General features: G+C 37.4%; 1 long non-coding RNA gene across 2 annotated transcripts in view; it reads left to right on the plus strand.

Moving 5' to 3' along the window:
• LOC147840776 (uncharacterized) overlaps nucleotides 1–25,948 on the plus strand; it is a 1,215,461-nt gene that overhangs the window by 321,371 nt on the left and 868,142 nt on the right. The window lies entirely within an intron of this gene.

Genomic DNA, 25,948 nt, shown 5'->3' on the forward strand with positions numbered 1-25,948 from the left:
TAACCAATGGAATAATATTCCTAAATAACGTTCAAACATGCGTCAGTGTTATAAATAATTTTTCATATCATCTGATTAAACCCAAAATGAGCGTCACCTTAAAAATTTGCTCTCTTTCTGTCATAATTGTAGAAACAACAAATGATGCCTGATGTTAGCCTCTCTTTAAAGCAAGATTCAGTAATTAATCAGCTATGGCGAAAGGTTAATTTTCTAGACTGTGCCAAGCAATGATGTGTTCTATAATTAATATTCCATTTGCTTTTTGTCTGGTATATTATTTCATGAATATTCCAGTCTGGTGTTTATTAATATCTCTTTCCATATGCGTAAGAAGCACACATCAATGTTTATATGCCGACAGCAACTCTTCATGTGGCTGTATTTTTCAATGCTGCCATCTTTAAAATGAATCACGTTTAGTTGTGACTTACCCCTTCCCTAACTTTTGTGGAGCCGTTGTCATTTTTCCCTCATTTTTTTATTCATCTGTTCATGCCATTTCATTAATTTCTAAGAATCCTTGGCCTTTTTTTGATACATTGGAATATGGAACCAAGAATGTTTACTTTTTCATTACAGGTTAGAAACCATCTACTTTTGCTGTCACATTTAGTGAGCGTTAACTGTAGATTTGTCCAATTATTCGTGATGCCACAGGCAAGTGCAACACAAATATGAAAACACATTCTCAAGTCAAATCAAAGTTCAACAGATCCGTCAAGATCTGCTCAAAATCATCCACTCCTGTTGCTCATAGCTGTGGCTTCACAGCTGTTTCAGAAAGGTGCAATAAATTTATAGGCCTGCGTTACAAAGTACACAATGGGAGCTGCCAGCCACCCCTGCGGGAACGTCCACATAAGCTCTAACTCTCGCTTGTCAAAGCTTGCTGACCTGATGGATGAAAAAGAGGAATGTTTATCATGGCCACACATGTATTTTTAGTAGGAGTGCACTTTTGTCAGCTCACGAGTTTCATGCTAAAGTTATTAATGATGTCCTTGTCTCCACTGAAAGAAGTAGTAGATTTAGTGCACTGCAGACGGTCACCACAAAACATTTGCCAAGAATGGCAGTGGCTCAAAGCGCTGCTTTTAAAGGCACAATTTTCATGATCTTTGCATTTAAATATTCATTAACCTTTAGAGCAATGTTATGTATTTTGTTGATATGTGTGTAGGCTACTTACACCAGGGGTGCACTGGCCATCTGGCTCACCAGGAGTTTTCCATGTGGGCCATTTGGCAAAATGGGTCAGACTGCTTCTATTATCAAATAAAATCACATGGTCCCACTTTACAATAAGGTTCATTAGTTAATGTTAAGTAATGCATTTACTAACATGAACAAACAATGAACAATACATTTACTACAGTATTTATTCATGTTAATAAACGTTAGTTAATGAAAATACAGTTGTTCATTGTTAGTTCGTTAACTCATGGTGCATTAACTAATGTTAACAAGCATGAACTTAAATGTTAATAATGCATTAGTAAATGTTCAATTATGATGAATAAATGCTGTGCATGTGTTGTTCATGATTAGTTCATGTTATTAAATGCATTAACTACTGAACCTTATTGTAAAGTGTTACCAATAACATTTATTAATTATACATTTTCCTAAATTTTTAATATCATCTGAAAATAAATATCACATCAAAAATGTGTTTTTTTCTGTCAAGAATGCGGAAACAACTATTTATTTCAGTAAGTATTTATTAGTAATTATATGGGCTAGCCAGTTGCTGTGTAAATACAGAAATATAATATATATATAACATTTATGCACAATTTCATTGACAGAAAGGACAATTAACCTATCATGCTCGTGCTCAGTGCAGCATCTAAGAGCACTTGTATGTCTAGATGTTTGATTTAGCCAGTGGTGAAAAAAGTACTAAAAATCATACTTAAGTAAAAGTACCATTACTTGTCTAAAAATGTAGTGCAAGTAGAGTAAAAGTATCTGTTGTAAATATTACTCAAAGTATGAGTAAAAAGTAGCCCTTTCAAAAGTACTCAAGAGTAGTGAGTAACATTCTGTAGTGCACCTAGTTATTGCACAGCAGGCACACAAAGACATAAGACGTTAATATTAGGTTAGATTTAGGTTGTGATGTCAGGTGACTAAAATTCAACTTCTATAGCCAGCGCCTAAGGACAATGTTATTTTGATGTCCATTAATGACGTCTAATGACGTTGATATTTTGTTGATTTTAGGTTGTTAGAAAGTGACCAAAATCCAATGTCTGATGGAAGTCATAGTGGTAATGTCTACACAAAGTTAAGCTGTAACATCATTAGACGTTGATATTTAGTTGCTTTTAGGTTGGACGTTGGCCTGACATTGAGTTTTGAGGTTAACCTGAGTTTCATTTTCAAACAAAATGCAACGTCCCCATAACGTTAGGGTACAACGTCAATCTGGCGTCATGTTAACATCTTGTGCATGCTAGGTGTTTAAGGCCATTTCGGTCATCATACAGTAAACATCCATCATCTTCTCATGGGTCAATGCGTGTAAAGATTTTGGACTTCTTCTTGGACACTTTTGATGCTTCTAAACAGTTTGCTGCAGTTTTAAATTACCCATATCTTCTATGTGTGATTTGATTGGACAGGAATCACAGGACAGATTTTTCTAATCCCTATAGACAAGAAATTATAGTGACTGCAGGTTGAAGGAAAGTAGAGGAGTAAAAGTACTAATACAGCACTAAAAATTTACTCAAGGAAGAGTATAAGTACACATTTATAAAACTAGTTAGAAAATTACAATTCCTGAGAAAATTACTCAATTACAGTAGTTTGAGTATTTGTAATTAGTTACTTTACACCACTGGATATAGCCAATCAAATCTAAGGATGTAGGTTTGACCTCAAATTAGGCAGAAGACAGTGCACACTTTGTCAATGAACCAAAAACTCTAGTTCCACAAGCCAGATGACAACACTGTAAAGTTTCTGAAAATATTCACTCTGGCAAAAGTTTTTCAGAAGTTTTAGTTTCAGTGACCTGATAATGCATGTTGTATGTGTACAAATGGCCACACCGTGTAGAGAATGGCCACCCAGATAGCACACGTACATCTGCAAGATGTATTTTAAAGATCGTTTAGTCTGGAAAACATCTGCTACGTTCAAAGGTCTAATAAACGTCTTTTAAAGGACTACTGAATGAACATTCAAAATTTTACATTTTGCAGATGAGCAAACATTAATAAAATCTTCCAGATGTAAACATATAAACATCGGCTACTCTCTGTGATGGTTAATGGTAATAGAGAGTTGGACTTCTGATCCAAAGGTTGATAGTAGGTGGTTGGTGAATACCCAGTGTGATAGGGGCTTGACGAATAAGGGAAGGATACGCAATGACACAAAAGCCCCAAATTGTTTTCCCCCATCCACACTGAGACGGAGCAGCAGCATTTTAGAATGAAAATGGCCTTTTCAGCGTTTCCAAAACGCTCCGTTTTCGGCGCTCGAAAACTCCGGCGTAGTGTGGATGAATGGCGTAACCATGCATTTTTTGTTTTTTAAAGGTGTCTAATAGATGTCTAAACATAGTCATCTTGGCTAAAACAAGGCTAAACTTGGACTGTCAGTGAAAATCTAATAGACGTCTAAGAATAGGCCAAAACTAGAGTAGTCGTCAAATAAACAGAAATTAATGAGTACACATATAAAGTCTGTCTAATCTATCTATTTGATGACTAGTCTAGTTTTGGGCTATTCTTTGACGTCTATTAGATTTTCACTGACAGCCCAAGATTAGCCTTGTTTTAGCCAAGCTGTCTACGTTTAGACGTCTATTAAACACAAAATTGTTTGCTGGGGATTGATAGCGAACAGCCAGTTCTCCTCTGACTTGTATTTCTTTATTCTGTTGTATTTTTAAGTTTTGTATTCATGTAGTATTTTGTCATCAAGAATAACTCAAAACATATGGTCAATTAAAACGGCAAAAGAAAATCTAAGCTAATCTAACCTGCATGTGACAGATGAGCAACTGTTTGGGTGAATGTACTCTATATGCTTACACACAATCAACTTACCACCAACAACAACTGTCAACGTTGTTAGATTTATAAAACTTTAGGTCACACTTTATTTTGATGGTTTGATTGTTGAATTTAAGTTACATTGCATGTACATGCCAGCTAATGCTCATTAGATTATTAATAGACTGTAAGGTTGGAGTTAGAGTTACGGTTAGTGTAAGTTGACATGTACTTGCAAAGTTTCTTATAGTCAGTTAAATGTCTGTTGAAGGAGCAGTATCAGCAGATATTACACAGACAGTCTACTAATACTCAAATGTACCATCAAAATAAAGTGTTACCGAGCTTTATTTCATAACTTCATCCTTGAAATGATTTCTGCTGATTTATTTCTGTCAGATGTGGAGGTGATCCCATGATTCCATGTTCCTTTATGAAGTCATTAAGCTTCCTTTTTTATTATCGTTGATTTGAATAGGAATCCAATGGTTCTAACAGTCATTTATTCATATATTTGATTTATTGCTTACATTTATATGACCGGGTCTAAAGGTCTTCTAAAAAAAAGAGTTGCCTTTTGAAAGGAACTCAACACTGCATCATGATGTTGACACTGTGGTAGTTTTTCCAATTGGTAGTGTTTGAAGCATATGTAAAATCATGTCCGTTTTTTTTTTTTTTTTAGGTGACAAGACAGGTGACAGAGTTGAATGTCAAGACCATAAAACAGCACCTGCATCAAATATCATCAGTTTCCTTGTCTTCAAAAAGTGTGTTAGTATTCCGGTGTCTGGGAGCAAAGCACATTGAGTTAGCCCTTGAGCAGGCTGCCTGTCCATTCTTGACTGTGAGTGATTCATGATCCTGCCTAGCTCTTTTCTTAAGGCATGGGTGTCACACATCAGTGCCCCATGGTTTGGGTTGGCTCCTGCATACACTGATAAAAACTATTGAATAAAGTAAATTCATTCATTTTCTTTTCAGCTTAGTCCTTTTATTAATCTGGGGTTGCCACAGCGGAATGAACCATCAACTTATCCAGCACACATTTTACGCAGAGGATGCCCTTCCAGCTGCAACCCATCTCTGGGAATCATCCATACACACTCATTCCCCACATACACTGATGACAATTTAGCCTACCCAATTCACTTGGAAACCTACGCGAACGCAGGGAGAACATGCACACTCCACACAGAAACGCCAACTGACCCAGCTGAGGCTCAAACCAGCAACCTTCTTGCTGTGAGGCGACAGCACTACCTACTGCGCCAGTGCGTTTAAAGTAAATTGTATAAAAAATACTTATTTAAATAGTTTAGCACAGGCTAAGATAATTTTTTTAAGTATACACTGTATACTAGTTTATTGCAATATAATTTTTAAAATTATATATGCTTATTTTATTCTTAATATCAAAGTAATCCATTCATGCCTTCTGCAACACTACCCTAGAGTTTCTGAGGGAGAAAAATTTTAGATCTCAAAAAGTGTACACAGCGGCCTTTGGTGGATTTGTGAAAACTAAACGGCAAAAAAAAAAAATGCCTCCTGGAATGTATTTCATGCTCTCCAGAAATGTATATAGGGGTACATAATCAGAATGAGTCTGGGTTGATAATTGTGCTGTGAAAAATCTAAAAGCCTTACAGCCCTACACGGATCTGAATAAAATGAACTGAAATCAATTTCAACGCTGACATTTACACATCTACACCAAGCGGCAACCTCCCGCTATCCCTCGTAAAGCCAATATGGAAGTAACTAAAACTAAAACTGAATTCATCGCCTTGGGGGGCTGGGCCCAGGAAGTCCAGGTCATTTCTGACTGCAATGGGAAATTGGCCATTTTAACAGCTGATAAAAATTTGCTTACAGCCTGGTACATAAGATGCCTTTGGGGCATATAGCTATGATTACCCTTGATGACAACTGTGAGGGGAGTGAATTTTTTTATAACTCATCCGTTTCGTTTTTATTAAGTTATATTAAGTCTGCATAATTAGGGGCATGGTCACTTGAGTGACAGCTTGGACTTGCTGCTCACTGTCTCATCACCTCAGCTAATTACGGCTGCTGAGCACGGCATATACATCATATTTTTGTATTGGTTAATGTTTTCGTTATACAGTCAGTTGCCTTTTGGGATTATTTCCTACAATTATCAGATGATATGGAATGCTGTGTGCACTTAATTGTGTTCACAAACCGAGTTGCCTCCTTTTCCCAGTTGAGTGAAATTATATACTTGTATACCATCTCTATAAATGTATTTGTTTTATTTAAGATCATTTATAATGTTCTTTGGAGCTGTAAAGCAATCCAAAATCTGACAGATTGATTAGCTGTAGGCTCTAGAACCGTCATCTGAAGCGATGTCATACATTGTCATGCCTGGATTTCATAAATACCCTTGCATTTACTAACACAGACTATAATTGAAGTGTTTGGACGTATTTTGCGTTTTCCTCCTGTTAAAAAACGTCTTAAGAAAAATGTTTAGTGGCTCTGTGTATTACAACAGTGTTTTTAAAAGTCTAAACACTTTATTGATATAGTGTACAACCAAGCACATGTGGTCAGAACACAAACGAGGTAATAGTAGTAAGCGTTCTCCCAAAGTAAAGTCTGTGTAAGCCAGATCCAAGCAAAATGCCAGCAGGTGTCTGTAGCTCCGCTCACTCTCCACCTCTTTGCCCTTGTATCCTGCCGTGGGTGCGATGACACACAAACAAAATGGCGACAGTTGGCCGCGCCTACTCGTAGCTTCATTTGCGCTCTTCAGAAACCTATGGGTGATATCACAGATACTACGTCCATATATTTTACAGTCTATAATCTACACTTGCATTTTACAACTATTTCTCCCTGCCTGTCTGACCTGCAGGAATGTTCAAAATTTTGAAATATTGTTAATGGCTTTTTATTCTCTTTTTTTCAGCTATATGTTAAGCTGCTTTGACATAATATACATATAAAAAACACTATAGAAACAAAGATGAATTAAACTTTCGATTTCACAGCTGTTACCAGCTTGCACATTAGCTCACCATGTACCTTGGCAGACTTAAGATGTAGAGAGGATGACGGTTAAAGTTTAAGTCTGACGAAGAATGGCTCCAGAAAGCAGGTAAAATAAAAGACAAAAAAAAAAAACAAGTAAATAACAGTGTGAGAATGTAATAAAAATCTGAAAACATGGTAAAAATTGGGGGGCTTTTCTTTTTCTGGATTGCTTTTGAAAACACTGTTGGTTGGGTTTAGGGAGAGGGGTGATCCGGTAAAGCAGTGCTTTGAAAACATTATTAGTTGGGTTTAGGGAATGGGGTGGTTGGAGGAATCGGTCAGTCAGTCAACAGCGCCCTCTGGTGGATTTATGTGAGAACAGCAAATGCAAATGGCACTCATGGGAGAAATTTGAGATCTGAAAAAGAGTACACAGCGGGCGCTGGTGGATTTGTGAAAACAAAAACTGCAAAGAAGCGTACCTCCTGGGACATATTTTGCGATCTCCAGAAATGTATATAGAAGTACGAATCAATAATGAGCCTTTCAGATCTCAAGTATGGTCGACACCGTTGAAAGATGCCATCAAAAAGAAATCTTTTATGACAACCACACCACTACCAATAACATTTCTCCTTTTTAATAATATGGCATTCTTTTCATCACTTTCTGAAGTGTATCGCAAAACAATGGCTACAAGACTAATGACTTACTCAGACTGAGACTGACTGAGTGAGTGAGTCTTCACTGCTCTGGGAAAATAACCGTATTTCTGCAGACCCACGAATGAGCTCACTCTTCCCAGCTGTATCATCTGTGAATGGTCTGGTGCAGCTTTGCAGGGGAAAATCTCCTTGAGTGCCCATAGCAGGTGTCCATCTGAACTGTTCACCTTGAGCTAACATCACTCAGTTTGACTACGCTCCTCTCTTTATGTTACTTCAGTTGTAGACTCTTTCGTTGTAGAGTTTTTCTTTGAATTTACATCCAGATCATTGACGGATTCAAGGAATCCGATTGGGAAATACTATTCTGTTTCATTCCACAAAATCACATCACCTAATCAACAGTGTCTCACATCTGATAGGAGGACTTTCCAGGTCTTGTCCATGGATGAGTGACACCAGGAGTTTGTGGTCTGTCAGAAGACTAAAGCCAAAATATTTCTTGAAATGTTCCCGGGCCCACACATGTGCAAGACACTCAATGTTGTATTTTTGCATACCTTGTCTACACATCTGTCAGTAGTCTGGAGTAGTGTGAAATGGCCGGCTGTCCTCTACTGTTACTGCTCGCATCAACTGTGGTGGGTGTACGGTTCTTAGTAGTGATGAAAGACTGACTTTTCAGTAGCTGAGGTTTAGAGGTTAATGCACTGACATTTATATAAAAGATGTGTATCTTCAAATGTAATAACAAATCTGCTACTTGCAGATCTACATGCACAAACTGATATAAGCAAATGAGTAAGCTTCATAAAGCATCTTGAGTAAAATTTAGCCAGTTAAAGGGATAGTTTATCCAATAATTTAATTCTGTCATCACTTATTCACCCTTCACTTGTACCAAACCTGTTTGACTTACTTATTTGTCTGTTGAATACAACAGAAGATATTTGGAAGAAAGCTGGGAACCTTTACCCATTGACAATGGTTATGGTTTTTAGCTGTCTTCAAAATGTCTTCTTTAGTGTTTAACAGATAAAGGAAACTCATTAAGGGTTGGAACCATTTGTGGGTGAGTTAATCACCCAATTCGAATCATATATGATTATAAGTGGTTATCAGCTGATAGATATAGGTCAGTAGGGGCCTTCTGCACCTACTGGTAGGCTTAGAAGGCTGTTATCATCCATCCTCATGATTAATCAGCTATACTATTAGAGAAGACTCTAGATCCATATCTGTTTTTACATTACTGTAACGATTGAGTTTAGGGTAGACTTTAATAAAATACAGTTAATGGGAAATTTAATAAATAATATAAATAATTCTCATTAACTTTTGGCCGCAGCTGTATCTGATCTATAGTTGATTAACCATGTGGTTAACAAAATGGACTACAAACCACAGCATGCACTGCACACACACACCGGTTCCTTATCTTGTCTGATTGCAAACACTCGCAGCTGAAGCTGCTCAAGGACTCATTACACAGACCATTTATTCACCACATTTGCTCACACACATTGCTGAGTGTTATTTGTTTGTTTTGTTAGTCAAACGAACCTTTAACTTTAAAAAGCGTTTAATTTCTCTGTCTAGACATGTTCTTTGATCCTTGTCAGGGTTTATGTAATCTATTCCTAGCCCTGTACCTTGTTTATCATACCTTCCTCTAAGTTTGACCATTTGCCGTGTTCATTGTCAACGACTTCTGGATTATCTTTTAACCTGATTGCTCCTGTGTTGACCGTTGCCTGCCTGACCATTCTGTTAAATAAATCTGCATTTGGATTTACTCCAATGTCTAAGAATCTTTCAGTTACACTAGTAAAGTATTTATTATTTATCCACATTAACTAATGCATTATTAACATCCAAAATTGCGCTTGTTAATGCATCGTGAGTTAACATTAACATTATTTAACTTAAATAACATTAGGTAATGGGTGATGTGGTGGCGCTGTAGGTAATGGTGTCGCCTCACAGCAAGCAGGTCGCTGGTTCGAGCCTTGGCTGGGTCAGTTGGCGTTTCTGTGTGGAGTTTGCATATTCTCCCGTCACGATCACCAGCGATCTTAACTCTATGGATTGCTGGAATACATGCACAATTACTAACAATTAGCCTTCTGACCTCTTGGCTGTTACTTTGACTACGTTTATGGATTGCCTGTATATATCTGTTTGCCCCTGTATTGACCACTGCTTACCTGACCTTGCTATTAAATCTGCATGTGGATTCGCATCTATGTTGTCAGTGTCACTTCCCCCAGTTACATCCCCGGGTTTGCATGGGTTTCCTCCGGGTGCTCCGGTTTCCCCCACAGTCCAAAGACATGCAGTACAGGCGATGTGGTGGCGCTGTAGGTAATGGTGTCGCCTCACAGCAAGCAGGTCGCTGGTTCGAGCCTTGGCTGGGTCAGTTGGCGTTTCTGTGTGGAGTTTGCATATTCTCCCGTCACGATCACCAGCGATCTTAACTCTATGGATCGCTGGAATACATGCACAATTACTAACGGACTACAAAACAGCCATTTCATGGACTGCAACTCCATACATGCACTCCGCTCACACACACGTTACGCATCTTGACTGGATTGTCAAGAACTAATTACACACACTATTTAAGCAGCACACACACTCATTCTAGTCGCTGAGTTTTGTTTACAATTAGTGACATTAAAACGCGTTTACTTTGTCTTGTTTTTCCATGTTTAACCTCGCCTTGTTAATCTGTTTATCCCTGCCTGCCGCCAGCCTTCTGACCTCTTGGCTGTTACTTTGACTACGTTTATGGATTGCCTGTGTATATCTGTTTGCCCCTGTATTGACCACTGCTTACCTGACCTTGCTATTAAATCTGCATGTGGATTCGCATCTATGTTGTCAGTGTCACTTCCCCCAGTTACACCCCCGGGTTTGCATGGGTTTCCTCCGGGTGCTCCGGTTTCCCCCACAGTCCAAAGACATGCAGTACAGGTGAATTGGGTATGCTAAATGTCCGTAGGGTATGAGTGTGAATGAGTGTGTATGGATGTTTCTCAGAGATGGGTTGCAGCTGGGAGGGCATCCACTGCCTAAACATATGCTGGATAAGTTGGCGGTTCATTCCGAGATTAATAAAAGGACTAAGCCGAAAAGAAAATGAATCAATGAACATTAAGTAACGTTAACAAGGACAAACAAATATTGTAATAAATGTATTATTAATTGTTTGTTCATGTAAGTAAATACATTAACTAATGCACCATTATTTGAAAGTGTTACTGGAAAAAATCATGACATGTTCAATACTTATTTTACCTGCAGTAAATATTTATAAAAGTGTGTGTGCGAAATGTGTGCTGAAGATTCAATGAAATAATTTACTGACGTGAAGTAATTCTATTGAAATAATTCCCTTCATTGCAGGACAAATAAACTTCTCTTGTCGTACAGCCCGGTGTTATTTTTGATTTTTTTAGGTCAACCTTCATTGTAATTCTGGAGTGGCCTGATGTCACTTTTATTGAAACAATCTGAACAGAAAAAGCAGGCATGTGAGCTTAATAGCCATCATCTGTAACCTTTCCATGCCTTAAGCTCATGTCTGCTCTCTCTCTCCCTGTTCTGCACAGAATCGCACAGACAGCTTTGTTTTCATTCCCAGGTTTAGTTATTAATTTACTTCCTCACTTCTCAGGCCTCTGGGTTTGTTATATTTAGGAGTGGCGTTTGATTAAGGCTCAGCTGTCCAACATTAGACAACAAATGACTGCAAACTGTATGATGCTGCAAACTTTAAGCATTACGCATTGTGCTATATTAGTGCTTATCCCAAATAAAAAAAAAACAAATGTTTCTTAGGTAAAAGGACCATAGGCTCTGCTTGGGTGGCTCATGATGAGACATTGTTATAATTACTGAGAACTTTACAGCATGTTTCAGATTAAACTCATGTCATTAGGCTTAGGCTAATTTCTGATTGTTACATTATCTACTGAACATACAAATCCACAATTGACTAGTTTTTGCACAGACAAGCACTTATTGCAACACAAATTTACTCTTATAAACTTAAAACCTTATGTAATGCTAAACCCCTTTAAGGTGCCATTGAAAAAAAATCTGGATAGGCATAAATATTAAAAGTTCAGTACATGAAAATTAGATACAGTGCGCCTGAAACACCATTATTTCCCAGTTTTTATGTAAATTACGTGAGTGTAAAACATGTAAATTGTGTAATTAGTACTCTATGGCACCTTTAACAGTGGTAAAATTACTTTAACACAGGGCTAACATAAATTTGCACGTTAAATAAATTTAATTGTGGCTTTAAATAGAAAATATATAAAATTTTCAATATATCAAAAAGATTTTAAAGGGCCATGAAACCCCTTTGTTTCAGCAGGGTTTTTTCACACCTCTACTTTGGAAAAATTAAGGAAAGTGGGCGTGTCAAACTCTTTTTAGAGGGGAGTGTCGAGGGAGGAAAAGAGGGAAGGTCCATAAAAATTTGCATAAAAATGGGAGTGCCGGTTAGGGCACGTGCTGATTTTCACAGAGGCAAAACAAACACACAGACGCAGGGCAGACAGACAGTGATGGTGTTTACATAAACACCATTAATCAAATTATTTGCCAAATTATTAAATAGTGGACATTAACTGCAGTTTGGCTCTTTCATTCAGAAATTTCATTCATGCCTCTCATGAAAAATTAGATATTTGATTTAAGAAGCTGCTGTAAGCGTGTATTTTTCATGCAATGTTTGTTACCGCATGGCGAATGAAAAAAAAAAACCTCTGCATTTCTCTGTAATTTAGATGCATTCAGTAGGTAGCTTCAGAAAGCCGTTTGTGTTATTCCTGTCACAAAATGCGGTGAAAATCCTACACGATGGTAAGTTTGATTGTGGTGCTTACATGTTTACATTGGCGAGGCAGTTGGTTTAAGACAGGGGTGTCCACACTCAGTCCTATAGGGCCAGTGTCCTGGAGAGTTTAGCTTCAACCCTAATCAAACACAGTTGAACAAGCTAATCAAGCTCTTACTAGGTATACTAGAATCTTCCAGGCAGGTGTGTTGAAGCAAGTCGGAGCTAAGATCAGCAGGACACCGGCCCTCCAGCACCGACTTTGGACACCCCTGGTTTAAGATGTTGGCTCGACATTGGATTTTGGTCACTTTCCAATCCAACCTAAAATCAACCAAATATTTACTGTCTTTGTTACACAACAGTTCATATGTTACAGCGAAGTTTCTTTATCCAGCACATTAGTTTCTTTTCTTCTACTGTCTGCATATTTAAACATGTAACTTAAAAAGGTGTTGAGATTCTTTCTCTTTATCAATGATGAAAAAAACTTTGAGTCAGATTAATTACAATTGAGTCAGATAAATAATTGATTTAAACACACCGTCCTTCAACTGCTTTCTGTTTCCAATTATTAGTTCAGATTAGCAGTGTAAGCTTCAAGCCTTAAGGCCTGTGCACACGGGAATGCTTTTTGCTTGTGTTTTCCGTCGATGATTAAAGCCTCGTGACTAAATAAAGGGCGCCAAAGTGATCGTGCACACCAGCGCGCAAAACGCCAGGCACAAAAGCAACATTTTTAAAGAAATGCCTCATGCTCATTTTTTGTTTTGAAAACCTTCTCCAATCAGGTTGGCACTTTTGTTCACGTGCATGGAGCTGCTGATGTTGCAGTAAACAGCACTGGGAGGTACTCAAGTGCAAAACTGTCAATGCGCCCAACTGTCAGAGCACACATTGAAGATACCCAGAGGCGATATGAACGTAGAGCTGCTTATTTCACTGATGAAAAATAATAATTTCTTCACCGCTAGAGCTGGAGCTGCGGCTTGAACCATCAATGTGTGTTTGAATCGCCAATAACTTTAACAACAAGCGTGTCAACTTTCTCTCTTCTTCTTTTTCTTTATCACAAACAGGTGTCGGAAGCTTAAAGTTATGTAGCACCATCTAATGTCAAGGAGTGATTTTACATACTCTTCTGCTCAACGCCAGTGAAAATCGCTTGGGTTTGAATCCGGAAAAACGTCTCAAAAAACGCTGACGATAAACACATATGAAAAGCGTCCCCGTGTATGAGCCTTTACATCGTCAAAATAATGTTGTCCTTAGATGATGGCTAGACACCTGATGCCACAACCTAAATCTAACCTTAAAGGGCCATGAAACCCCCTCGTTTCAGCAGGGTGTTTTCACACCTCTACTTTGGAAAAAGTCAGAAAAGTGAGCGTGTCCAGCTGTGTTTAGGGGGGAGTGTCGGAGGAACTAAAGTGGGAGGGTGTGGGAGTGTCTATTTGGGCACGCACGAGTTTCAGTCAAAATACTCACACACAGGAGAAAGTGATGGTGTTTAATTAATGATGTGGAATTATTTGCCAAATTATTAAATGGTGGACTTTAACTGCAGTTTGGCTCTTTCATTCAGGGAATTCATTCATGCCCCTCGCGACAAACGAGATATTTGATTCGAGGATCTGCTCTAAGCGTGTATTTTTCATGCAATGTTTGATACCGCACGGCGAATGAGAGAAAAAAAAACCCTCAGCATTTCCCAGAAACTTAGATGCACACGGCAGGTAGCGTCAGAAAGCCGCGTGTGTTATTCCGGTCACAAAATGCGGTTAAAAACCCTACACGGGGTTAAAGTTTGGTTGTGGTCCTAACATGTTACGGTGCAATAGTTAACTTAGTTCGATACGAAGAAACTGAATAAACAAAGAGCACTAGTCGCTCACTTACCAAATCTGTAGAGACAGGACAATCCACAGCAACTAGAGCCGCGTCTTTATGAAGAGAATATTACAAGCGAATCCGATCTCAGCGTTTGCAGATGAGAACAGCTCTCAGGTAAACAATAATCCTCCTTAGACACGTAAGTTATTGTTGTCGAGCGTCGCGTACACTGTTAATCCACACGTGAGTCTGAGCTCTCACAGAGAGAAAAAGAAAACGAAACTTAACGGCAGCAAACTATAAAAGCAACACTTCACACTTGTTTTGCCAACACAACGTGGCGTCTCTGTCATGTAAACACAGTAATGAATATTAATGAAGTTGCACAATAGAGCGCGCTGATTGGTTTGAACCAAGCCTTACTCATGCATTAATGCAACACACTGTAAGATGTAATAAGACTCACTCTGGCACAGACGTCCAGTCTGCACGCTGGAATACAACGCTATTATGCCATGACCGTGACGCAGCTTCAAAAATTAGTTTCAAACAGGAAGTACGAATTTGCTTGAAATAACGCAAAAACAACCAATTTACACTTTTTAGTGAAATATAGGTGTCTTAATAGTGTTTTTAGCAGTGTGGGACACATATACGACTGTCAACAGCTCAAAAAATGTGTTTTGGTGTTTCGTGACCCTTTAAGGCTCGTACACACCGGGACGCTTTTCGTTTGCGTTAATCGTCAGCGGTTTTCAAGACGTTTTTTTTCGGATTCAAACCCATGCAATTTTTACTGGTACGGGCATGCATAATCACTCTTTAACGTTAGATGGTGTTACACAACGTTGGTAATGGTTCAAGTAGCAGCTCAAGCTGTAGCGATGATTAAATGATTATTGTTCACCAGAGCAATAAGCAGCTCCACGTTCATATCACCTCTTGTCACAACTGCCAGTGACCACCAGAGGGCGCTGTAGTTCAATGGACACTGAGTGAAACTACAGCGCCCAAAAAGACTACATTTCCATACATTCTTTCGCGCACACACCCGGTCTGTCAACTACACTGATTTCAACCACAGCTGTCTCCAATCTCCGTTGATTACCTGGACTATATATTCAACCATTCCACCTCTGTTTGTTACTGCGTTGTTTGTCTATCTTGTAATCAGTTTCTAGTAAGTCTTAAATATCGAGTTTGTTGTTACCTTAGTCTTGTTCCTGTTTCTGTCATAGTTTCTTGTTTTGCTGTTTATTTGTTACTTTTTTATTTTTGAACACCGGACATCTTGTTTTTCTGTTTGCTGCACGATTGTAAATAAACCTGCACTTGGATCCACACCTTTTTGTTCCTGTTTTGATCACGCTAACGTGACACCTCTGGGCATCTTCTTCAATGTGCACTCGCATTGACAGTTTTGCGCTTGAGTGCCTCCAAGTGCTGTTTATTGTATCTTCAGCAGCTCTGTGCATGTAAACAAAAGATGTGATTGGTGGAGAAGGTTTTGACGTGGCACCTCAAAACAAAAACCGTTAACGAGGCGTTTTTTTTTTTTTTTTAAATCATGTTTTTATGCCTGACGTTTTGCGCATTGGTGTGCACAATCACATTGACGCCCTTTATTTAGTCATGAGGTGTTAAAGGTTAAAGGAAATTGCCAGCAAAAAACATCTCGGTGTGCACAATGCTGGGTTCCACAAAATTCCTTCATGTTGTCCCAACACAAATCGATTAAGTTAACTTAATAGTTTTTACAAATTTAAATAGATTGAACATAAGATGATTACATTTTCCCAAAAAAGTCTCAAGGATTGTGTTCATTCAGCTAATTTTGTTGTAAAAAAAAAAAAAAGAAGTTTAAACAAGTAGCAAAAATCATCTTTAAGTGTACAGTAATTTATTTTAAAATTAAGGAATGTTCTTTTATGTTTTTATCATATTTGAAAAAAAAAAATCCCAGTAACCACAGCTGACAATTTTTTACCATATCTTTTTACAGTGTATTAACATCATAATGAGTCTGCAGTTTTGCTCAAGGGTGATTAAGCTTCACACTGGCGTGCAGGACCACATAAATTCAGACTCAAGATTGATGTTTAGAGAAAGTGACGAGTGAGGCGTGAGGTGCATGTCTGTGGCACAGTCTGCTGGCTGGAAATGCAGATAAGGCATGAAAGACAGAGCAGATGTTGAGAGCTGTTTCCCAGCGAGCGCTCCATCCTACAGGTCTGGGTTTTACATGATCCTCCCCAACACTTCTTCCCATGCATGTCAGACTGTGGGGATCCTATAGTGAAATCTGATCCGTAGGAGCGCAAGTCCAAGAATGGCAAGGCTGTTTCTGCGTGCAAATGTATCATTTGTCTGTATGTCAGCCTATGAGATGACGTTTGTCTTTTCCTTTTAGGCACTGGACATGGATGTCTTGGATTATTTTGGTAATACTGGCAGAAATATTTACAATATTGTTATTGATATATTTTTTTTTCTGCGAACGTGTTAAGCTGGATCTGGTCTGTTCTTTCCAAACCACCTGCTATATCATAATTTAACATATTCCATAGGAAAAGGCTAGAATCCTGCGTTGAGAAGAATTGAGAATTTGAGGAATTTTGAGGATCAACCGATTGAACATTTAAATGCCACTGAACATTTAAAAAGTGATCCTAATGTTGGTTTGTACTGTTTGCAGAATAAGAATAAAGCATGACTGCACTGAACTGTCGATTAAATAAATCGGTTTATTTGTTTGACTATGTAAATTATGTTAAAAGATTAGACCCTGATGCTGTAAAGCCAAAGTTCATTGCAAGGTATAAAGAAGGTAACAAAACAACTCCAAAAGATAAATCAATGTCTTTTAAAGCCAAACATCTGTGAGAAAGAACACACTTTGAAGCAGTCCAGTACACTTGCATGGACTAAAATCATTGATTTTTGATGTATTGGGTGGAGTTTCCCTTCGAAGAAAAAGATGTCAGATGCCAGAAACACATTCTAGACAGCCAACAGGAATGTGTTGAATTAATGAGGATAAGTGACATAGAATTAAAGCAAAATACAAGCATTTTAGGTCGTCTATTAAACTCCCCTGTGTGCAATCATAATTTTAACTGCATCAATGATCTTGGTAGCCCTACCTAATTAGAGCTACTATAGATAGATACTATCATCTATTTTAACTAATTAATTAACTAACAGTTTGAAGATTTTAACCATTTAGATTTGCTTTAGGAAGGTTGCTGGTTCGAGTCTCAGCTGGGCCAGTTAGCATTTCTGTTTGGAGTTTGCATGTTCTCCCCGTGTATGTATGGGTTTCCTACGAGTGCTAGGTGTCACCCACTATTCAAAGACATGTGGTACAGGTAAACTGAATAAACTAAATTATCTATAGAGTATGTATGAGTGTGTAAAGGTGTTTCCCAATACTGGGTTGCAGCAGGAAGAGCATTAGATGCATAAAACACCCGGTTCAAATGTTATCCTTTGATTAAAAGGCCAGCAGGGGCCTTTTGTGCCTACTGGTAGGCTCAGAAGGCTGTTATCATCCGTCAACATGGTTAATCAGCTATACTAATAGAGAAGACTCCAGATTCAGATCTGTTTTTACATTACTGTGACGGTTTGGTTTAGGGTTTGGGTAGATATTAATAAAATACAATTAATAGGAAATTTAATAAATAATAAAAAATAATTCGCATTAACTTCTAGCCGCAACCATATGTGATCTATAGCTGACTATCCATGTGGATGGAAGATAACAGCCTTCTGAGCCAAGCAGTAGGCACAGAAGGCCCATACTGGCTTACATCTATCAGCTAATAACCACTTATACCGCCTATTCAATTGAGTGATAACATTCAAATCAGCTGGAAATAGAGAACAAAAACAAACAAATAAATAAAGTACAAAATAAAAATTTCCCATATATATATATATTTATATAGGAAATTTTTATTTTGTACTTCATATTTATTTGTTCGTCCAATATATATTATATACTGAGCAAATTTTCTTTCATAAATGCAGTCTGGCATATGTTAATTTATTTTAAGAAAGTTGTAACGATGTCATTTGAGTTTATACAGTATAATGTTATAATCTGAATTTGTGAATCTTGTTTAGTCCTTTTTAAATTTCAAAGTACCACCACAATTTTAATAAAAAATTATTTAAAAAAAATCAATAATCTGCTTGACACAGACAAGAATTTAATTCCTAGCTCCTAGATTCTTCTCTCTTAGTCAGACAAATTGTGGAAAGTAAAACTTAAAACTTTCACGGCTGGCTGGATTTATTCAAGCATGTTCAAATATGTACCTATTAAAAGCTTTTTTTATTTTTACATTTTTATGTAAATCATTATACATGAACTTAATGAGTGAAAACCAGATACGGAGGAATCTTCATATATCCCCAATACTCCAGCAAATATTCTACTGAGAGAATGAAAGTTGAATCAGGCTCCTCCTATAGAAGCATTAAATCTTCAACTTTTCAGGGTGACCCTAGCTATACATAAACAAACATCATTGGTTCTTGCATGTTTAATCAAGTTTGAGTGTTTGTTTACTATATTTGATGACAAGAATAAAATGTTAACACGTAGTACATTAATTTCCTTCATCTTAGTATCTAATTTATCAGAGGTCGCCACAGTGTAACGAACCACATACACAAACACACACACTACAGCCAATTTAGTTTTCACTTTACTTACACTGCATGTCTTTGGGGGCGATGCAGTGGCTCAGTAGGTAGTGCTGTTGCCTCACAGCAAGAAGGTTGCTGGGTCGTTGGTTCGAGCCTCAGCGTTTCTATGTGGAGTTCTCCCTGCGTTCGCGTGGGTTTCCTCCGGGTGCTTCGGTTTCCCCCACAGTCCAAAGACATGCGGTACAGGTGAATTGGGTAGGCCGTAGTTGTGTATGAGAGTCCGTAGTGTATGAGTGTGTGAATGAGTGTGTGTGAATGGATGTTACCAAGAAATGGGTTGCGGCTGGAAGGGCATCAGCTGCGTAGAAACTTTTTGGATAAGTTGGCGGTTTATTCCGCTGTGGCGACCCCACATTAATAAAGGGACTAAGCCGAAAAGAAAATGAATGAATGAATGATTGTCTTTGGACTGTAGGAGAAACCAAAACAAACACGGGAAGAACATGTAAACTCTTCACAGAAATGCCAACTGGCCACCTTCTTGCTGTGAGGCAACAGCGCTAATCTCTAAGCCACCGTGCCACCCATTTAGTACATTTTAAGTTTAAATAAGACTTAAACAAAATATTTTTAAATAGTAATGGAGTAAAATCAAGTATTTTACACTCCAGCCTTTATATGAGGACCTCATTTGTACATCCCTTTGTTTCTCTGCCAGTTTGTCTTGTCATTGTCTCACCTGAGCTGACCTTCAGTCCTCCACCCAGCCCATAAAACGATGTGATAACAACAGCGTTTGCTTTCATTCATCTCCACCATAGTCAAAGCGTCTACCAGCTTGTTTTATAGTGTCTTCTTTTTCCCAGGAAACAGTAAAATCCCTCGATAACATAATTGGGACGTTTCACATACAGTACATCAACTGATGCAAGAAAGATGCAAGGCTCTCGATGAGTAATAACTTTTAAGCATAAGAATCATAAGATCAAATGACGTCTAGAAAAACATGTGTTCTGACAAAAATAAATGACATCATCATTAGGATTTCCCCTACCTTCCACTCAAATAACAATATAGCCTCTTCGTCTTATCGGGATTCATGCAAAGCAGATAGATGAAGAGTTTTTATGATCTCTAAACTCAACCTTTTCAAAAGGCTCCACACCCTCGCCAAGTTACGATCTTCTGCACATGTTGCTATTTTAACAGCACAATCAAATCAGATCCTGAACAATGATCAGTTGGGTTTTCTTGGCAATGGGTTCATGTGTTGGAAACACCTGTTAATGCTAATGGTTTTCCAAAATATGATCCAATAATGCCATCAGGAATAGATTTTAATGGCATTTGATGTTTAAAAAAAGGGAAACTATCAGCCTTACTTATAACGTGGGCTTGATCTGGAAGGAATGCCGAGTATATTTATGCAATTGTTTGTCTTGTTGTTGCTGAGATCCAAGATTATTTTTATACTGTGATATATGTGGGACAGAGTTGTATTATTCTGTGGTCCATTTTATAGGCCAATATTCAGGCTGATGGTTGAAAATGATATGGGCCGCTATTGTTTGGTTGACATGGAAACGTGCCTTTATTTATGTGACGTGTATCTGACATGAAAGTGGTCTTTTTTTTTGCATGAGCATTGAAATTCAACTCATTTCCAAGACTCTTTCATCCTTGGCCAAACACTGAACAGCGAAGCATTTTTAAAAAAAGTTGTTCTTGCAGTAATCTTGATATCAGTAGAACATTTGAAAAAAAAAAGAAAAGTTTTTCTGTGCTTTTTTGTTTCTAGTAAAATATGGATTTGCTGCTTGGCACAATTCTGTGGTCATCAGTCATATTATTCAAGTTTATCATGTGTTTGTCATGGTAATGTAGTGAAATTAAACTACATGAACTTTTAACAGCTCAAAAAATGTAAGCTGCAGGTCTTATGAAGTTGGTTTCTTTAAATTATCTCCAAGGACTACATTTCCCACAAGCCCTGTACCTGGAACTTATTACTGGTCTCACCTGTTTCCTCTTAGGAGCCATATAATGGTTGCATACACACATACATTCAGGATGAAGCAGTGCTTAATTTGTAAATGAATAATACCCGGAACAAAACCAGGACAAAAAAGTCACTAAACAATTTCAGTTTTCCCGCATTTTTATACAGTCTTTAAGTTTTTTGTGCTATTTTGCGTTATAGGTTATGGAGGACGAAACCTGCAAAAACAAATACGCAAAAATGTAAATGAATTAGCTAATCCATAAAATACAGCATAAATAAAATAATAAATCAATATACATGCAAATAAATAAATAAGTGTATATAAAAATCCACAAATTCCTGCATAAATAAATATATTAATAATTAATAGTGCGGCAGGTAAATTAATAAATTACACAAATGTTGGGGAATAAAAAAATCTCTCTCATTAGCATGTTGAGCTGAGGAAAAGTATATATGGAACTACGCTCAGAAATGAAGAAACGTTTGAAAGAGGGGATAAATAAACTTTTAGTACACATTTGTGTAATTTATTAAATTATTTACCTGCCCGCACAATTTATTTATGCTGAAATTTCTGGATATTTTATACACATTTATTTATTTATTTGCATATTTATTGTTTTATTTATGCAAGAATGTATGGATTTGTTTACTCATTTATTTATATATTTGCATATTTATTTATGTATCATTTTTGCAGTCATGGCTAATAAATCATGTACAAAAAAATCTGCAATTTTACGTTTTTTTTTCAAGAACTTTAACGGCCGTTAAATTCCAGAAATTTACTGTAAAATAACAGACATTAAATTACAGAAATTTAATGGTGAACTTTGTACATTTCTGTAGTTCAATCTCTGCTATTTTACAGTAAATTTCTGCAATTTAACGGCTGTTATTTTACAGTTTATTTCCGGCAGCAGGGGTAAAATTATGGAATTATTTTTTTTACAGTGTAGCTACAAACATAAATTGTATGAACAATCACTGTTTAGTTCACTTCAATATTATGTGCCAAGTGAAAAAATAACACACTCTTATCTATAAGAAGTTTTCTGGCTAACTTGAGATTGCTTTGCTTCTGTCTTCTGCTATCCTGATCCATTCACTAAACATGAATATCTGACATTTTCGGAAACAGGATCCGACAAGATCTGGCTCAAATTAAGCACTGGGGTGAAGTGTTGTTTGTCCTGCATCATACCAACAGTTATTCTTTTTATCAGTCTTTTTCCTGTTTTGGCTCTTGCCTGTATTTGCTGTTTTTTGTTATCACTTGCTGTCTGCCCCAACCTATGGCCTTTTGATTGGAAAACTACACTTACTTCTATTTACCAGTGATGTAACCCCTGCCTGTTTGACTATGCTGTGTACAACAAAGCTGCACTTGGATCTAACTCTGTCATCCATGAGTCATTTGTAGATATCTACAGTAATTCAGAAAGGAGGGTAAGAGAAAACTATGAGTGTGTTAACCCTGAAATAAGGATAATATGGGTTTTCTAGCTTCAGAATGATCGGTATATATAAGTTGAGTAGTAAAAAAGGAAAAGAACATTTGTGAAACGAAGCTTTAACTCAGTTGCTGAGATCACTTTGTAAATAGGTAAAGGATGGACATAGGGCTCTATTTTGACGGTCCATGCGCAAAGCGCAAAGCGGCAGGGTGCAAACGCTTTTAGGGTGTGTCAGAACGCATTTTTGCTAATTTAAGGACAGGAAAATCCGCTTTGCGCCTTGGCGCATGGTCTAAAAGGGTTGAGTTTATTTTGTTAATGAGTTATAGGTGTTTTTTGAGAATGAACCAATTACAGTCTCATCTCCCATTCCCTTCAAGAGCCAGCTGCGTCGCGCCATAAGCGCATTCACTATTTACAGGGCGCAAAGTAAGTCTAAGTGGAAAAACTGAGCATTTCACTAGCAAACAGTTAACTTTTTTTTTTTTTTTTACAGAAAACTGTTAAACAGAGCATCTACTGCGTGAGAATGAGAGATAATGGATCACTTTCACTTTCGCTCTTGGATAGGGAAACCTTTACGCACAGACATAGTCTTTAAATAATTAATTGCGTTTGTTAAGCGCAAATATTAGTTTCAAAACTATTTCTAAATTCAGTTGTAATTTCCAGCAAACGAATAAATGAACAATATTAACGAAGTGTGTTCAAAAACCTGAGTTATATCCTAAAACACATGCTGTGCCCCATATGGTCTAAAACCTGACAGGTGGGCAAATCTAAGCTTGTTTTTAATAAAACAAATATAAATATGGAAATAATAAATAACACTGCTAATAATAATAACATTATACAAAAGCAAATTGTTATGAATGAACTGAAAAAGCCTCCCGAGATGAAGAAGACATAAAGCAGTGATTTTTCATATTTATGTAGGCTAGAAAATAATGTCTTGTAATATTTTAATCCTTTATATTTATATCCTATATCTTTTCTTATTATATCCTATATATATTCCCTTAATATTTAATTTTTTTCATGTGTAAAGATATTTGCCTATTGCTCTCTTGTGCGTATTAAGCAGTATGTAAGCGAGGCGCAACTCTGCGCCGGAGTTTAGACCGGGTTTGTTTTGGTCTAATGAAAAATCTATTTTAGTTTCTCAAAATAGCAACGCGCCTCAGAATGTCTTCCTTTTTAGACCAGAACGCCTATGGGCGCACATATGAGCGCTAATGCATTTGCTATTTAAACAGCATAGAGCAACGCCTCAAAATGACTCTTGCGCCAAGCTGAAATTACCAAAAGACTACTGCGCCGCGCCTTGCGCCACATTGCGCCGGGTGTATGATATGTGTATTTATTCTCAAATTGATCAACCCCACCACAACCAAAAAAAGTAGTTCCTCATCCAAGACTTTTTGAGATACTCTGATCTTGTTTTTATATTTTGGTTACGCATATACATTCAAACTGTTGAATAAATGCAATATCCCACTTATAACACAGTGATTTGGTTGTATATGAGCACTCAGTGTTGGGCAAGCTACTTGAAAAAAGTAGTGAGCTAAGCTATTAGCTACTCTACTTAAAATGTAGCTTAACTACACTAAAAGCTACCCCCTGGGAAATGTAGCAAGCTAAGCTAAAAGCTACAAGGCAAAAGTAGCTTAGCTACATCCAAGCTATTTTTGCAGTTTTTATTTTGAAATCGAAGCAACTCAAATCCAAGTCAATCATATCTTAGTGATCAATAAAACTTTAAATGTTACATATGAGGCATAATAGTTCAGTTCAGTTATTTACTGTAAATAGTATGCTGTACTAAACAGAAACACATTATAGTATAACAGCTAAAACAAAAAATCCAAGAAAACCAGGTGTTACACATTGAAAATACTATAGTAAAGGGATTTTTTTGGAATATTTATACATAAGTTATAGTATTTTAACATGTACTTCTCGAGGTATGGTAACGCGGAATCCTACTTCAGAAATAACTCCTCTGCCTCAGTCATCTTTCCATCAAGCAAGTTTCGGTTGCCGACATCGCCAACCAGAGGTGGCAGTAACGCACCACGGTGTTGCGCTTAACGAACACCGTAAAACAGGAAGAAGAAGAATTCCTCATTCTAGCCATCATATGGATTTACTATCACCGGCTACACACCGGCCTCACAGCTCCTTGAATGTCGGTGCCGTCACTTATTGATCCGCGATCTGTACATGTAGCTTGTGTGGACGCTACTACGCTACTTGACTAATAAAATAGCTTCGCTACTGAAAAGCTATTTGATTTAGAAAGTAGCGACGCTACCGCCAAGCTACTAAGAAATGTAGTTAAGCTAGTAGTGTACTTGTAGCGACGCTACTGCCCAACACTGTCAGCACTACTGTGATTATCTACAGTATTCGACCTGTGAATCACTGCAGTGCTGACATACAGCTAAGGCTAAATCAATTCAATTAATTGATTGAACTTCCTTATGGAAACAGGCCCAAGGTAAGGGTTAAGCAATGGATTGGTAAATAAAGAGATGTAGATTTAATTTCTTATAGTTTTAATTCAACTATAATGACAACAAAATTTTCATTTTTAGGGGATAACAGTTACAAAAATACTATGTTTTTATTTATTTAAATATTTTTGTTTTTGGTTCTCTTAAAAGAAGAAAATAGTTATTTGTACCAATGGATATTCTGAAAGAAAGAGAAACGAAAGGCATGCTGGGAGAGTCTGTGTCAGTTTCGGTTTACTGCTTCCACTAGGATACAGCTTGTTATGTTCTGGGCTCTTTGCTTACTCAGTGTTTATACTGTCTCCTTAGCTTTCCAAGACAGGCCTAATATCATCTGTCAGTGAGCCACTTGGAGGTATTCTCTCACTGTTTTATCTCTTTTGTTCTCTTTTGACAGCTGATGCTATTGAGGTTGTGAAAATGTTCTTATAGTCACTGAGAGAGTGTGTTGACAGTGCCTTGGGCACAACAAAAAAACTCAAGATCACCAGGGCCCTGGTTCAAATACCTGTTTTGAAAAGGGCTTGGTGTGGCTTTCAGGTATGTAAGCCAGACCCATGAACAGTATAAGTAACACATTACTGTATAATTAAATGCCACCTTCAACATTCAATTCAATTCATCTTTATTTGTATAGCACTTTTACAATGTAGATTGTGTCAAACCAGCTTCACATAGGAGATTATAGTGAACTGAAACAGTGTCAGTTCAATTTTCAGAGTTTAAAATCAGTTCAGTTTAGATTAGTTCAGTTCAGTGTGTTTTAATATTCACTGCTGGCAGAGCAAATCCATCAATGCGCAGCTCTACAAGTCCTAAACTATGCAATCCAGTGGCGACAGCAGCGAGGAAAAAACTTCACCAATTGGCGAAAGTGAAGGGAAAAAAACCTCCAAAGAAACCAGGCTCAGTTGGGCATGACCATTTCCCATATGGCCA

The sequence above is a fragment of the Danio rerio genome, chromosome 14 (assembly GCF_052040795.2).
Source record: "Danio rerio strain M-AB ecotype USA chromosome 14, GRCz13ab, whole genome shotgun sequence".
NCBI lineage: Eukaryota > Metazoa > Chordata > Actinopteri > Cypriniformes > Danionidae > Danio > Danio rerio.